This window comes from Delphinapterus leucas, chromosome 8 (genome assembly GCF_059928025.1).
Source record: "Delphinapterus leucas isolate spDelLeu-1000000601 "Yukka" chromosome 8, BTC_Dleu_Yukka2, whole genome shotgun sequence".
NCBI lineage: Eukaryota > Metazoa > Chordata > Mammalia > Artiodactyla > Monodontidae > Delphinapterus > Delphinapterus leucas.
The window spans coordinates 42,863,451-42,879,495 of record NC_143136.1 but is presented as its reverse complement, the minus strand read 5'-3'; the positions used below and the strand labels follow the sequence as shown (position 1 = coordinate 42,879,495).

General features: G+C 38.0%; 1 protein-coding gene across 12 annotated transcripts in view; it reads left to right on the top strand.

Annotated features, from left to right (window-relative positions):
- Positions 1-16,045, top strand: part of NABP1 (nucleic acid binding protein 1) — a 60,898-nt gene that overhangs the window by 27,612 nt on the left and 17,241 nt on the right. For 6 of the 12 annotated variants that reach the window (XM_089916552.1, XM_089916553.1, XM_022567286.3 and 3 more), the window contains one exon: positions 1-16,045. This exon is cut by the window's left edge and continues 20,466 nt beyond it. The exons of 2 other annotated variants lie outside the window; for them this stretch is intronic. The gene's annotated coding sequence lies outside the window, so the exon portion shown is untranslated. 4 more of the 12 variants (XR_016394072.1, XR_016394073.1, XR_016394078.1 and 1 more) reach the window with 1 other exon arrangement.

The following is a 16,045-nucleotide window of genomic DNA, read 5'->3' as shown; positions in this document are numbered from 1 at the left end:
GCAATTAGTGAAGGAGCCACTGAAGAGATAGGGTGAGAGGCAGCATGTTGCCCCATCATTGTGCCTAATAGAAAAAGTTTCCATTAAGAGCTGGTGATCTACAATGTCAAATGTTTCAGAGGTACCAAGATAATCAATGAACAAGATGAACTTGGTAATTTGGAAGTAATTGGCGACTTGGTGAGATGCACAGAAGCAAATACTAAATGACTTTGAATTTTATTAGATTTGGGATAAATATGGTGTAAACAAAGTTTCCCAGAGACACTGGCCCAACAAAGTACAGCGTCATAGTGACAGACACAAAATGGATTTTCTTTGGTTCTGCTTCTATTTTCTTTGTAGAAAAATCCAGAGATTTAAAAATTCTTTACACCTTTTTTGGGAACTCCAGGGTGTTTTTTTTATGTTTATTACAAACCACTGGTTGCTATGTGGCATTCACCATTTTCCTACTGTCCTCCTCTGACTCTCTTGGGGGAACAGGTGATATTGGCAAGGGCACTGGGCAAAGAAGAGAAGTGACTTCTAGAAGACCAGCCAGCCACCAACCACTTTCCACAGCTTGTGGCCTTCACTCTGGGAGTTTCACTACCATCAGGGCATAGCTAGTCCTCAGCTCTGGGGCTCAGAAATCTCATTTTTCCAGCACCCCAAGAGAGTGCCATTAACCCGGCTCTCAGAGGCTTGTCTCCTGTGCATAAATTTGTCAAGTTTTAGGAAGCATTATAACTGTCAAGAAATGAAAATTCCTGGATTGTTAGAAGATTGGTGAGCAAGGAATCCAAATATTAGGAGGGATTTGATTCAAGAAGTATCCCCCAGCTGGAACAGATTGGGGTACCGTTACCAAGAAGTTCAAAATGTTAGTGTTCAGTCAGAATTCCTTTTCCTCTAGGTAACACTTGCATAGTTATTTGTAAACATTTTCTTCCTCTGGGATCCTGTTTTTTTCTCTGCTCAGGTGGCTGATCATCTTCTATTCGTGTGGTTTTTCTTTCAAACATGAGTCTGATATACTTGATTAGGGTTCTACTTACAACCAATTACAGTTCTGCCTCGTTGAGACTGCTCTCCGCCACCTTGATTGGAGTTTTAACTGTTCACAAACATTCCCTTCATACATTTTTAAAGACAGTCTTTGAAGCTTATTCCCATAGTTGAAAATGTGTATCCAGTGACTTCAATATTTTCTCGTTTGTTCATTCATTCATTGCTCATCCATTTATTCTCGCATCCATTCCATAAATATTCAGCGTATGCCTCCTCTGTGTCAGGTATTGTGGTAGACGCTGGGATAATAACGACTTGTAATAGAGTCACAGTTTGGCCCTTCTCAGCTTCTGACGATGAGTACTGGGAAAGAGTTCACTCTAGGCCCTGGGGATGGTGATAGTTCCTGCTGCTATGGGAGCCCAAACATCAATGCCTATGGGACTGTCCACTGATGTCCATCAGTGACGGTCACTTTTCCTTGTTGATGCCTCCATTGTCTTAGTACCTAGTATTGGGCACTGCCAGAGGTGGTAGTGAGGCCTCTGGGTCTGTCCCTAAGTCTGGCTCAAGGCAGCCAGGACTGTGAGAGCATATGCATAATATACCTTGAGGGGGCCATGTTCTGATGCTGCAGAGGCTAATGGATTCAATGCTAATCACTCTGCTGTCTTGAACTTCTGTCTGTTTTAGCATTTCTTACTTTTTCCCCCCAACCCAGTTTTATTGAGATATAATTGACACATTGTGTGAGTTTAAGGTGTATACTGTGATGATTTGATAGATGTATATATTGTGGAGATACATAAGGTTAGTCACAATAAGGTTTGTCAACACATCTTTCACCTCATATAATTACCATTTTGTTGTTGTTGTTGTGAGAACATTTAAAATCTACTTGCATAAAACCTCTCAACTATAAAATACGGTATTGTTAACTGTGGTTACCATGCTATGCATTATTCCTCTCATAACTAGAGGTTTGTATCCTTTGACCAATATCTCCTCATTTCCCTCACCCCCCAGCCCCTGAGAACTACAGTTCTCTACTCTCTACTTCTATGAATTTGGCTTTATACGATTCCACACATAAGTGAGATCATACAGTATTTTTCTTTCTCTGTCGACTTATTTCACTTAGCATAATGCCCTCAAGGTCCATCCATGTTGTTGCAAATGGTAGGATTTCCTTCTTTTTTACAGCTGAATAATATTTCCATGTCTTGGCTATTGTGAATAATATTGCAATAAACATGGGAGTGCAGATAGCTCTCTGAGACAGTGATTTCATTTTCTTTGGCTATGTAACCAAATGTAGGACTGGTGGATCATATGGTAGTTCTATTTTTAATTTTTTCAGGAACCGCCATACTGTTTTCCATGGTGCCTATACCAATTTACATTGCCACCAACAGTGCACAGGTGTTTTCTTTTCTCTGAGTCCTCACCAACCCTTGTATCTTGTCTTTTTGATAATAGTCTTTCTAACACATATGAAGTGATATCTCGTTCTGGATTTCATTTGCATTCCCCTGATGATTAGTGGTATTGAACATTTTTCATGTACCTGTTGGCCATTTGGAAGTTTTCTTTGGAAAAATATCTATTCAGGTCCTTTGCCCATTTTTAATTGGATTATTATTATTTTGCTTTTGAGTTATACGCATTCTATAGATATTTTGGATATTAACCCCTTATCATATATACAGTTTGTAAATATTTTCTCCCATTCCATAGGTTGCCTTTTCATTTTGTCAACTGTTTCTTTTGCTGTGCAGAAGCTTTCTAGTATGATGTAGTCCCACTTGTTGATATTTGCTTTTGTTGTTTGGTGTCATATCCAAAAAATACTTGTCAAAACTAATGTCAAGGAGTTTTTTCCCTTTATTTTCTTCTAAGGGTTTTATGTTTCAGGTCTTGTGCTTAAGTCCTTAATCTATTTGAAATTAATTTTTGTGAAAGGAGTAAGGTAGGGGTCCAACTTCATTCTTTTGAATGTGAATATCTAGTTTTCCCAATACCATTTATTGAAGACACTGTCCTTTCCCCATTGAGTATTCGTGACTACTTTTTCAAATATTAGTTGACTGTATGTACATGAGTTTATCTCCAGGCTCTCAATTCTGTTAGATTGGTTGATGTATCGGTTTTTATGCCAGTACCATATTGTTTTGATTACTATAGCTTTGTAATATAGTTTGAAATCAGGAAATGTAATGCCTCTAAGTTTGTTCTTCTTTCTCAATATTGCTTTGACTATTCAGGGTCTTTTGTGATATCATACAAATTTTAGGATTTTTTTTCTATTTCTGTGAAAAATGCCTTTGAAATTCTGATAGGATTGCAGTGAATCTGTAGATTTCTTTGGGTAGTATGGACATTTTAACAGTGTTAACTCTTCTAATCCATGGACATGGATATCTTTCCATTTATTTGTGTCTTCTTCAATTTCTTTCACAATTTCTTATAGTTTTTGGTGTGTAGATCTTTTACTTCCTTAGTTAAATTTATTCCTAAGTATTTTATTGTTTTTGATGCTGTTGTGAATGAAATTTATTTATTTATTTTTCAGGTAGTTTATTGTTAGTGTATAGAAATAAAACTGATTATTGTATGTTGATTTTGTATCTTGAAACTTTACTGAACTCATTTATTAGTTCTAACAGCTTTTTGGTGGTATCTTTAGTATTTTCTATATACAGTATTATGTCATCAGCAAACACACAATTTTACTTTTTTCCTTTCTGATTTGGATGCCTTTTATTTCTTTTTCTTGCTTAATTTCTCTGGCTAGGACTTCTAGTACTATGTTGAATAGGAGTGGTGGTAGTGTACATTCTTGTCATGTTCCTGATCTTAGAAGGGAAGCTTTCAACCATTCACCATTGAGTATGATGTTAGTTGTGCTTGTCATATGTGGCCTCTATTATGTTGAGGTATGTTACTTTTATACACATTTTGTTGAGATTTTTTTTTTTATTATGAAAGGGTATTGAATTTTGTTGAATACTTTTTTTGTATCTATTGAAATGATCACGATATTTATCTTTCATTTTATAAATGTGATATACCACATGTATTGGTTTACATATGTTGAACCATTCTTACATCCCAGGAATGAATCCACTTGACCTGGTGTATGATCATTTTAATGGGTTATTGAATTAGGTTTGCTAATATTTTGTTGATAATTTTGGCTTCTATATTTATCAGGGATATTGGCCTGTACTTTTCTTTTCCTTTCATTTTCTTATCTGGCTTTATTATTAGGGTAATGCTGGCCTTATAAAATGAGTTTGGAAGCATTCCCTCCTCTTCATTTTTTGGGAAGAGTTTGATAAAGATTGGTATTAATTCTTCTTTAAATGTTTGGTAGAATTCATTCATAAAGCCATTTGGTCCTGGGCTTTCCTTTCTTGGGAGGTTTTTGATTACTGATTCAATCTCCTTGCTCATTACTGGTCTGCTCAGAGTTCCTATTTCTTCATGATTCAGTCTTGGTAGGTTGGATGTTTCTAGGAATTGATCCATTTCTTCTAGCTTGTCCAGTTTTCTGGTGTATACTTAACTTATTCATAGTAGTCTCACAATACTTTGTATTTCTGTGCTATCAGTTTTAAGGTCTCCTCTTTCATTTATAATATTATTATTTTGAGTCTCCTTTTTTTCTTGGTTACTCTAGCTAAAGTTTTGTTAATTTTGTTTATCTTTTCAAAAAATCAACTTTTAGTTTTGTTGACCTTTTCTATTTGTTTTCTATTTCATTTATTTCTGCTCTGATATTTGTTATCTCCTTTCTTTTGCTAATTTTGCACTTACTTTGTTCTTCTTTTTCTAGTTCCTTAAGGTGTAAATTTAGGTTGTTTATTTGAGATCTTTATTTTTTTTTAATGTAGGCATTTATTGCTATAATCTTCCTACCTAAACCCGCTTTTGCTGTGTCCTATAAGTTTCGATATATTATGTGTCCATTTTCATTTGTTTCAAGATATTTTTCATTTCCCCTTTGATTTCTTCTTTGACCCATTCGTTGTTTAGGAGTGTGTTGTTTAATTTCCACATATTTGTGAAATTTTTCAGTGTTTCTTTTATTATTGATTTTTACTTTCATACCATTGTGGTCAGAAAATGTATTCATTATGATGTTAATCTTTTTAAGTTTGCTAAGAAAATATATTCAGTATGATGTTAATCTTTTTAAGTTTGCTAAGGTTTGTTTTGTGACCTAATACATGATCTGTCCTGCAGAATGTTCAGTGTGTGCTTGAGAAGAATGTGTATTCTGCTGCTGTTGGATGGAATATTCTGTATATGTCTGTTAGGTTCATTTGGTTTAAAGTATAGTTCAAGTCCAATGCTTCTTATTGATTTTCTGTCTGGATGATGTATCCATTGTTTGAAAGTGAGGTATTGGAGTCCCCTACTCTTATTGTATTGTTTTCCATTATTCCCTTCAGATATTTTACATATTTGCTTAATATATTTAGGTAATCTGATATTGGTTACATATATTTATATAATTTATTGTTATAAATATTTGATAAATTAACCCATTTATCATTATATAATGACCTTCTTGTCTGTTGTTACAGTTTTTGACTTAAAGTCTGTTTTATCTAAGTATAGCTTTTGCTATACTTACTCTCTTTTGCTTTCTATTTGCATGGAAAATCTTTTTCCATCCCTTCACTTTGAGCCTATGTGTGTCCTTAAAGCTGAAGTGCTGAAATGAGTCTCTTGTGGGCAGCAGATAGTTTGGGGTTTTTTTGTTTGTTTGTTTTGTTTATTTTTTAATCCGTTCAGCCACTCCATGCCTTCTGATTAAAGAATTTAATTTAGTTTACATTTAAAGTAATTATTGATAGGTAAGGACTTGCTAATGACATCTTGTTAATTTTTTTCTGACTGGTTTTTAATTATTTTGTACCTTTCTTCCTCTCCTGCTGTCTTCCAATGTGAATTGATAATTTTCCACAGTGGTATACTTTGATTCCCTTTTCTTTATCTTGTTCATATTGACTAAAGGTTTTTGTTTTGCAGTTACCCTGAGGTTTACATGAAACCTCTTACAGGTATAACAATCTATTTAAAGCTGATTGCAACTTCAGTTGTACTAAAAAATTCTACCCTTTTACTCCCTCCTCAACTTTTATGTTTTTGATGTCACAATTTACATGTTCTTCTGTTGTGTATCCATTGAGAAATTATTGTAGCTAAAGCTATTTTTAATATTTCTGTCCTTTCACCTTCATACTAAAGTGATTAACATACCTCCATATTACAGTATTGAAGTATTCTGAATTTGCTATGTACTTACCATTACCAGTGTGTTTTATATGTTCATATGTATTCATGTTATTAATTAGCATCCTTTCATTACAACTTACAGAACTCCTTTCAACATTTCTTGTAAGGTACGTCTAGTGTGATGAACTCCCTCAGCTTTTGTTTGGGAGTCTTTATCTCTCATTCTGAAGAACAATGTTTGCTGGGAAAAGTGTTTTTGGTTGGAATTTTTTTTTCTTTTAGAACTTTGAATATATCATTTCACTCTTCTGACCTGTAGGGTTTCTGCTGAGAAATTTGCCCATAAACTTATAGGGGTTCTCTGGTAAGTAACAAGCTTATTTTCTCTTGCTGCTTTCAAGGTTCTCTCTTTGTCTTTTATTTTAGACAGTTTTATTATAATGTTTCTTAGAGGAAATCATTTTGGGTTTAAATTTATGAGCTTCATGAACTTGTATGTCCAAATCTCTCCCCAGTTTTGTGAAATTCTCAGCCATTATTTCTTTAAGTAGCTTTCTGTCCCTTTCTCTCTCTCTTCTCCCACTGGCATGCCAGTAATGCACAGATTGTTTCTCTTTATTGTGTTCCATAGATCCCATAGACTCTCTTCGTTCCTGTTCATTCTTTTTCCTCTTTCCTTCTCTGACTGGAAAATTTCAAATGGATAATTGTTAAATTGTTTATCTCTGTTCATTTATAGCTCTCTGAACATGTTTATAGCAATTATTTTTAATCTTTTATCAGGAAATTAATATATCTCCATTTTTGGGAGGTCAGTTACTGTAAGTTAACTGTTCCTGTGGTGGTGTCATGTTTCCCTAATTCTTCATGATGCCTGTAGCCTTGCATAGGTATCTGCACATTTGAAGAAGCAGTCACCTCTTTCAGACGTTATAGACTAACTTTGGTCTGGAAAGTACTTCACCTCAGGGTGGGTGCATGTTGTAGCATGCTGAAAACTGGGGTCTAGTGGTATAGGTCACCAAATGTGGGGGCTTGTGGTGATTCTGGCTCTGGGAGGTATAATGTCTTGTTGGCTTAGGCTGCTGAGGTCCATGGCATTGACAACTGTGTGGTCCTCGGCAAGCACTGAAGGAGTTCTGCAGTGGCTGTAAGGCCTGTTTGGGTCTTTAGCAGGGCCTCCAGTCACCAGAACAGGGCATCAGTGGTGGTCAGCACTGGTGGTGTGCATACACTTGACCATGGAGGCTGACTTCAGGTGCCTGTATAGTGGCAGGGGCTGGATACAGACATATACATAGTGGTTGCGGCCGGGGCCAGCAGTAAGTGCTGGGGCCAACTGTGGGCATGCTAGTAGCTGTGGAGGCCCTGGCTGCCAGCGTGCACTCGTATGGCTGTAGGTATCCCCACAGGTATGCATACGGTAGTGAAGGCCAGTGATGGGAGTTGGGCCAGGGGCAAACAGGTGTACAGCTGGAGGGGTTAGCTACAGGTGAGCCAGCAGTGCAGGCCAGTGACAGGAGACTGTGTCAGGTCTGGGCCCACAGTAAGCTTTGGAGACCCTGGCTGTCAGTGTGTACTCCTGTGGCTTCAGTGTCTCCCTATGGGCATGTGCATGGCACTGGAAACTGGTGACAGGAATTTGGCCAGGGTCTTGCAGGTGCACAGCTGGAGGGGGTAGTCCTCAAAGCACATACAGTTCTGGGGGCCAGCTGCTAGCGTCTAGGCTGGTGTCTCACACTCACACAGTAGCAGAGGCCAGCGCTGGCTACCAGTATGGATCCCATGTTTGTTGGGGAAAGGGGAGGGAAGGGTTGGAGAGAGAGCAAGGAGAGAGCTGGTGTCTGCAAATGGAAAAATCTTTGGGGGGAAACCTCAGTGGTGAGATCTGTAGGGGGCCTGCGGCAGCTGTGTTGCCTTGGTTTCTTTAGCAGTGAAAGCTGCTGGGGTCCTCTGCAGAACCAGTCACTGGGAATCTGCTCTGCATGGCTCCCCCCACTTCATGGTTCCCCCACTTCATGGTTCCCACTGCATGTCTGATCCTGTTAGCCTCTTCTCTTCTTCCTTGTTTCTAGCCATCTCTACATGTCTCAGCTTTGTTAGTCTCTAGATAGGACGAGACTGAAGAGGGTCTTTCATGAAGCATCCTGAAAGTCTGGGGAAGTTGGTCACTTACCTTGTTCCCGCTTTCCTGTTGAGGGGCACTCTTTTGAGCCAGAGAGTTCCCTCTTGGTACTGTGCAATGTCAGCCTGGAGGATAGGATGATGTAGGGAAAATGAAGCTATTTTTTCTTCCTTTTGTGTGTGTGTGGTTATTCTCAGAAGGAATTTTCTTCCACTGTGTTGCTGAAGTTTCTTAAGTGGACTTCTGAGCTCTCCCGGAGCTAATTTTGTTCGTGGATAGCTATCTAATTGTTGATTTTTGTTGGGGGTGGAAGCTGGGGTCTCCTACTCAACTGTGATGGTGACATCACCTGCTTTCTCACTCTTTTATTGTAGCCCTTTTTTCTGGGACTCACCACCCTCACTCCTACCACTAAATTGTGCATCTTGACTCTCGCCTTAGAGTGAGTTTTTCTGGGGAAATTCTTTTTTTTTTTTTTTTTTTCCTGCTGCAGATATACTCTTGATTTACCTGCTCCACCATTCCTAAATCCCCCAGTAAGAAAACCTTAGGGTAAATTGATATACTTCTAACAGATTATGCACCTATAGTAGATTCATTAAACTCTATCATACACACACACACGCACACGCACACACACACACACATAGAACAGTAATCCAGGGCCTAGTGAAGGAACTTCACAGTAAGAAGGAAGGACTAGAGGGAGGGAATAAAAAGGGGAGGGAAATGAAAGGGGAGGAAAACAAAAGAGGAGGAATGGAATAAATAATTAGTTCTGGTACAGAATTCAAGAAATTGAGTACATAATAAATCCTTAATAATTTAAGAGGAATGGATGGAAGTAAGTAACAGTTTTAGAGATTCTGATAAATTTTTTAGAGAGTGTATGTTATATAATCTAGAATGTATGAAAAGAAACACATTATGATGGCCAAGATACAGTGTAACTAGAATATGTAGCATGATGTTTAAGGCAAAATCCTCAAATACATTTACACATTTACTTCATGTGTCCAGGGGTAGAGATGTCATTTCTTAGGAAATTTCAGGTGACGAGGTTGTGCCAAATTCACGTGAACTGTCTGTGAAATTCGTGGGAAAAAAGTAGCAGTAGAGAAGTTGCTTATCCGCAATGTAAGAAGGCTGCAGCATCAGCTGGAAACCTTGTGTCTGTGACGGGCTTTTCACATCGCTGAGAGGCAGAGCCCCATGCTGTGAGAGGCTGAGGCCCCTGCTGGGACATGCCGTCTGCACATTTGCTGGGTTTCTTGTGTTGCTGGGCTCTTTGTGTTTTGTGGTGCAAGTCAGAAGCAGCGGAATATGTGAACCGGGGACAGGTATATTAAAGATCTCCTGTAGCTTTTGGCCTCATGTATTTCAACTACTTAGAAACAGTAGCTCCAGGTTCATACCTTCTGTCCTTTATGTGTTTAGTCAGTTACAAAGCATGTCTTCGCTTTGTAAAACGAGAGCCGGAAGGCTGATTTTTACGTTCAGAAAAAAGGAATGTGTCAGACTCATTGTTATCAGGAGTCTTATACGTGTGATACAGTGTCCCGTGGCTGTAGAGGGCCAGGCCGTTTCTTCCGGAGCTGAAATCTTTAGTATAAGTTTAACTGCATGTCTCTAAGCAAAGACCTTCTTGTCCAGCTATAGAGACAAAAAAGTTTGCAGAGAAAATGATGTGTGTGGACTGCTCTCACTATGTCCTTCTTCTGCCTCAAGACCTTGATCCAGATAAAGTTAGATGAGGGTGACCAAGGTAGAAGGCAGAAATGATCTGATAACAATGGAATCATGTGCTACATGGATTTCCAAAATAATTTTTAAAAGTATTATATTAGTCATGTTGTTTCTTTCAGTTGCATGGAATATAAATTAAACTTGAGGGCTTCCCTGGTGGCACAGTGTTTGAGAGTCCGCCTGCCGATGCAGGGGACACGGGTTCGTGCCCCAGTCCGGTAAGATCCCACGTGCTGCGGAGTGGCTGGGCCCGTGAGCCATGGCTGCTGAGCCTGCGCGTCCGGAGCCTGTGCTCCGCAACGGGAGAGGCCACAACAGTGAGAGGCCCGCGTACCGCAAAAAAAAAAAAATTAAACTTGAACTGTTTTAAAAAAACTAAATGTATTGACTCCAAGGTACACGATCAGGCAAGGCTGGATCCTGGTGTACAAGGATTGTTGTCAGGAGCCTGGCTCATTCCATCCCTTGACTTGTCTTTTTCTTGGTGTTGGCTTTGTTCTTAGACTCTTTCCAAACAACTGAAGCTTTACGTTCTATCACCTCAGCAACCCCAGCAGACTGTCTCTCTTTCCTTATAGAGGCAGAAACGGTTCTCCAGCTGATGCTCATTGGTCCAGGTCAGGTCATATATCCATTCCTGAACCCAACATTTACTCTGATGGATAGAACCTGGGCCGTGTGCCCACTCTTTCCCCTCAGTCAGATTAGGCTCAATGCCACCCACACCAATGATCTAAGAGTAAGAGAGGGATGGCTCTGAAAATTGTATGAAAGAAAAAAAACCCCAGGTAACTTAAACAAATGGAAAGATATTCTTTGCTCTTGGATGGAATGGCTTAACCTCATAGAAATGTCAACTCTCTCAAGTTAATATATGTTTAAGGCAAAACCAATAAAGATACCAGTGAACTCTTCCCCTAGAGCTAGACAAATTGAATCTAATTTGAAAAATAAACAAGCAAGAACAAGTAGGCAAACCCTAAAATGAAAAGCAATGAAAGAAATTATATTTTAATATCCCATTAAACTTTCCAATATTACCTATTATAAACAATACAGGAAAGTATATTTTCTACACGTCTTCTTGTGCAAATGTGCAAGATTTTTCTTTAAGGCAGCTCCTTAGAAGGGAAATTAGTAGGTTTAGGGTATGTACATTTACCAAATTAGTTCTTAAAAAAATTTTTTTTTAGTTCAAAAGGTTTAGGGACTTCCCTGGTGGCACAGTGGTTAAGAATCCGCCTGCCGGGCTTTCCTGGTGGCGCAGTGGTTAAGAATCTGCCTGCCAATGCAGGAGACACCGGTTCGAGCCCTGGTCCGGGAAGATCTCACATACTGCAGAGCAACTAAGCCTGTGCGCCGAAATTACGGAGCCTGCGCTCTAGAGAGCTGCAAGCCACAACTACTGAGCCTGCGTACCTAGAGCCCATGCTCCACAACAACAGAAGCCACCGCAATGAGAAGCCTGTGCGCTCACTGCAACTACAGAAAGCCTGCATGCAGCAGCGAAAACCCAACGCAGCCAAAAATAAAAAAAAACATAAATAAGAATCCGCCTGCCAATGCAAGGGACATGGGTTCGAGCCCTGGTCCGGGAAGATCCCACATGCCGCAGAGCAGCTAAGCCCGTGAGCCACAACTACTGAGCCTGCGCTCTAGAGCCCGTGAGCCACATCTACTGATGCCCGTGTGCCACAGCTACTGAAGCCTGCATGCCTAGAGCCTGTGCTCCACAACTAGAGAAGCCACCAAAACGAGAAGCCCACGCACCTCAACAAGGAGTAGCCCCCTCTCGCTGCAATTAGAGAAAGCCTGCGCACAGCAACGAAGACCCAATGCAGCCAAAGATAAATTAATTAATTAAAAATTTTTTTTTAAGTTTTAAAAGGTTAACTATAGTGTGACATACATATTTCTGTATAAATGTTTTATAATTACAATTTATATCATTATTGGAAATACCGAGACTAATAGGACCCATCCCATGGAATGAGAGTTAATTGAGTTGAGTTTACTCAATAATTAGTATTGGGCTTCCCTGGTGGCACAGTGGATAAGAATCTGCATGCCTATGCAGGGGACATGGGTTCGAGCCCTGGTCCAGGAAGGTCCCACATGCTGCAGAGCAACTAAGCCTGTGCACCACAACTACTGAAGCCTACACATCTAAAGCCCGTGCTCTGCAACAAGAGAAGCCACTGCAATGAGAAGCCTGCGCACCGCAACGAAGAGTAGCCCCTGCTCACCACAACTAGAGAAAGCCTGCGTGCAGCAACGAAGACCCAACACCAAAAAGAAAAAAAAATTTAATATCATAATTATACTAGAGAAAAACCTAAAACTAACAGGCATCGTGATGGTGTTAACTGAACTTCCAATCTCTCTTCAGCAGGGAAGTCACATAACTCTTCGCTGGCCCCTTGTGTTCTTCAGTCATCTTAGTTCTTTGTGACCCCTGATTTTCATTTTGGTTCTTCTCCCATCCTTTTTGAATTGATTAATCCCTTGTATCAATGCCTTTATTACTTAAAAGAGTTTTCAGACTCTGAGTTTTTAAAAATTCACACTTGACTGAGTTTTCTGTTTCAAGCATCTAGCACAGCACTTGACAAATAGAAGACCTTCTGTTCAACCGATGTCTTTGTCAATTATAGTTTATAGCTCTAAATATCCCTGACCTTATTTGCATAGCTCCATGCAAAGTTCCATACTGGAACTTCCAGTGCATATTTGGAAATAGTATTGACAGATGGTTCCAACAAGAATACTAAGATCAATTGAGGAAAAAAATAAATTGACCACAAACCCAAATTACACATGCCATCAGGAGCAGTTTGTTGCTGACAATCCATATTACCTCTTATGCTTTACATTAGATAGTTTTTAATCAAATCAATGTTTATTTTTCAAAAACACACTTTGTTTTCAAACAAGTGGATGATATAGCCCAAGAAGGCAAATTCTTTTTTTTTTTTTTTTGAGCCAACACTTAATCTGCTGTGTTAATTGGTCCATATATTAATCATGACCACTGCTGATCTTGTAAAGGAACTTCTCTGCAGTACACTCCAGAACATTTTTTTTTCTGAGAATTATGCAAACTGGAGTAGCATTTTACAGCTGAATTTATATTTACCAGTGAATCTTAATGTTCACATATCTTTATATGTCTAATAGTTATCCATTACTGTGTAACAAATTACTCCAAACCTTAGTGGCTTTAAATGGTCACTAATTTATTTTATTATCACTCATAGTGTTTATTGTTTTTGCCATTCAGGAATTCATGAGTGTCTTGGCTCGGTGGTTCTGGCTCAGGGTTTCTAATGAGGTTGAGTCAGTTGTTAACTGGGGCAGCAGCCATGTGAAGCCCTAACTGGGGCTGGAAGATGCACTTCCAAGGTGGCTCACTCACATGATTGGCAAGTTGGTGCTGGCTGTTGGCTTCTTGCCATGTGAGCATCCCCAAGAAACTGCCTGAGTAATGGTCTGCAGAATCGTGACCCCTGTGGCAAGCAAACTAGAGTCTCTGTGTAGAATTTTCAAAATATCACTCTTATTCTGGGATTCTGATTATTCACACTGATAAGGATGGTGTGGGAACAATTTAGAACTAATAGTGTACATAATAGGAAGAATTACATCCATGTCATGATTTTCTGAACTCATAGTCAATGGCATTTTGTCTGCCAAATTTAGGGTGTTATTCAAGGTCATTTTCAGGACAGTCCAGTGAGGTGGGTATTATTATCACTTCAGATTTACAGATCAGAAAACTGAGAAAGCAACTGCTCAGATAATTGCCCCGTGGAGCTAAAATTTGAATTTAGGCATTGGACTCTGAAACCTGTGCTCCTAAAAATCAAGCTATACTGTCTCCTCTTTGGCTCTTTTTTTTTACAAAATTAAAACTTCATTTTATTATGAGAATTTGAATATACAATAAAGTAGACAAAATATTTCCTGAACATACATGTACTCAGTACCCAGCTCCACTGACTATCAACTTATAGCCATTCATGGCTCATCTACACCTCTCTCTCCCTTATTTATTTTGAAGGAAATTTCAGATATCATGTCATTTCATCCATGAATATTTCAGTATGACTTTCTAAAAGAAAAGTGCTTTTTGAAATAAACATTATTGGATGAAAAAAAGTAACACTAATTCCTTATTATCAAATATTCAGTCAATGTTCAAATTTCCAATTGTTTCATAAATGTCATTTCTTTTTAAAAAATATTTTCATTTGAGTCATCGTTTGAATAATGTCCACACATTGTGATTGGCTGACATGTCTTTTAATTTTATTTTTATTTATGTATTCCTCTCCATCTTTTTATTTTTTCTTTTTATCACTGATGAACATGTATTTCCAAGACTTGACTATTATAAACAAAGCTGAAATAAATGTCTTTGTATTTATTTTTCTGGGAACTGATGTTTCATGTTTTTATCTATTTTTATTGGCATATTTAATTTTTTCAAACTGATTTTTAAGAGTTCTCTAAATTAAAGAAATTAACTTATTTTCTAATATGTATATTATATTTTTTTCCAGCTTGTTTGTATTTTGACTTTTATGGTGTTTTAAAGTTTAAAATTTGTGTGTTGCCAAATTTATCAAGTGTCTGGATGTCTCTCTCTCTCTCTCTCTCTCTCTCCCTCCTGTGATGGTCCCAACCATTTATAATTGATTTCAAGATTTTATAATTTATTAGATGTTGCAAAATTGTAATATTCTATAATTATTTCATCCCTTCTTTATTTACTAGCTAGCTGCAATACTTGTATAAAGAGAAACACCCTTCATCTGCTATTTGGTTACCCAGTGATTCAGTTTATATAAGAAAGAGAGAAAATAAGAAAAATCTCAAACAATCTAACATTACACCTAAAGGAGCTAGAAAAAGAAGAACAAAAAAAGCCCAAGTTAGTAGAAGGAAAAAAAAAAAAAAAGAAAGAAAGAAAAAAAAGAAAAGATCAACAGCTGAAACTAACAGGTGGTTCTTTGAAAAGATAAACAGAATTAGTAAGCCTTTAGCCAGACTCATGAAGAAAAAAGAGAGCTCAAGTAAATAAAATCAGAAATTTAAAAAAAAAAGCAATCAGAGAGAAATTAAGAAAGCAATACCATTTACAATTGTATCAAAAAGAATAAAACACCTAGGAATAAATTTAACCAAGGAAATAAAAGGTCTGTACTCTAAATCTATAAGGCATTGATGAAAGAAATTGAAGATGACACAAACAAATGGAAAGATACACTGTGCTCATAGGTTGGAAATTAATATTGTTAAAATGTATTATCCACAGCAATCTACAGATTCAATGGAATCTCTAACAAAATACCAATGGCATTTTTCACAGAACCAGAACAAATAATCCTAAAGTTTGTGTGGAACCCAAAAAGACCCCAAGTAGCCAGAACAATCTTGAGAAAGAGAAAGTTGGAGATATCACACTCCCTGATTTTAAGTTATATTACAAAGCTATAGTAATCAAAAAGTATGGCACTGGCCCAGAAACAGACACATAGATCAATGGAACAGAATGGAGAGCCCAGAAATTAACCCATATTTAACTGATCAGTTAATCAAAGGAGGCAAGAATATACAATGGGGGAAAAGACAGGCTCTTCTATAAGTGGTGTTGGGAAAACTGGGTAGCTACATGCAAAAGAATGAAACTGGACCCCTTTCTCACACCATATACAAAAATAAAGTCAAAATAAATTAAAGACCTAAATATAAAACTTGAAACCATAAAATTACTAGACGAAAGCATGCAGTACACTCTTTGACATTGCAGCAATATTCTTTTTCGATCTGTAAGGTAAGGGCAACAAAAGCAATAGTAAACAAATGCAAAAAAAAAAAAAAGAAAAAAAAAAACCCCCACCAAACTAAAAAGCTTTTACACAGTGAAGGAAA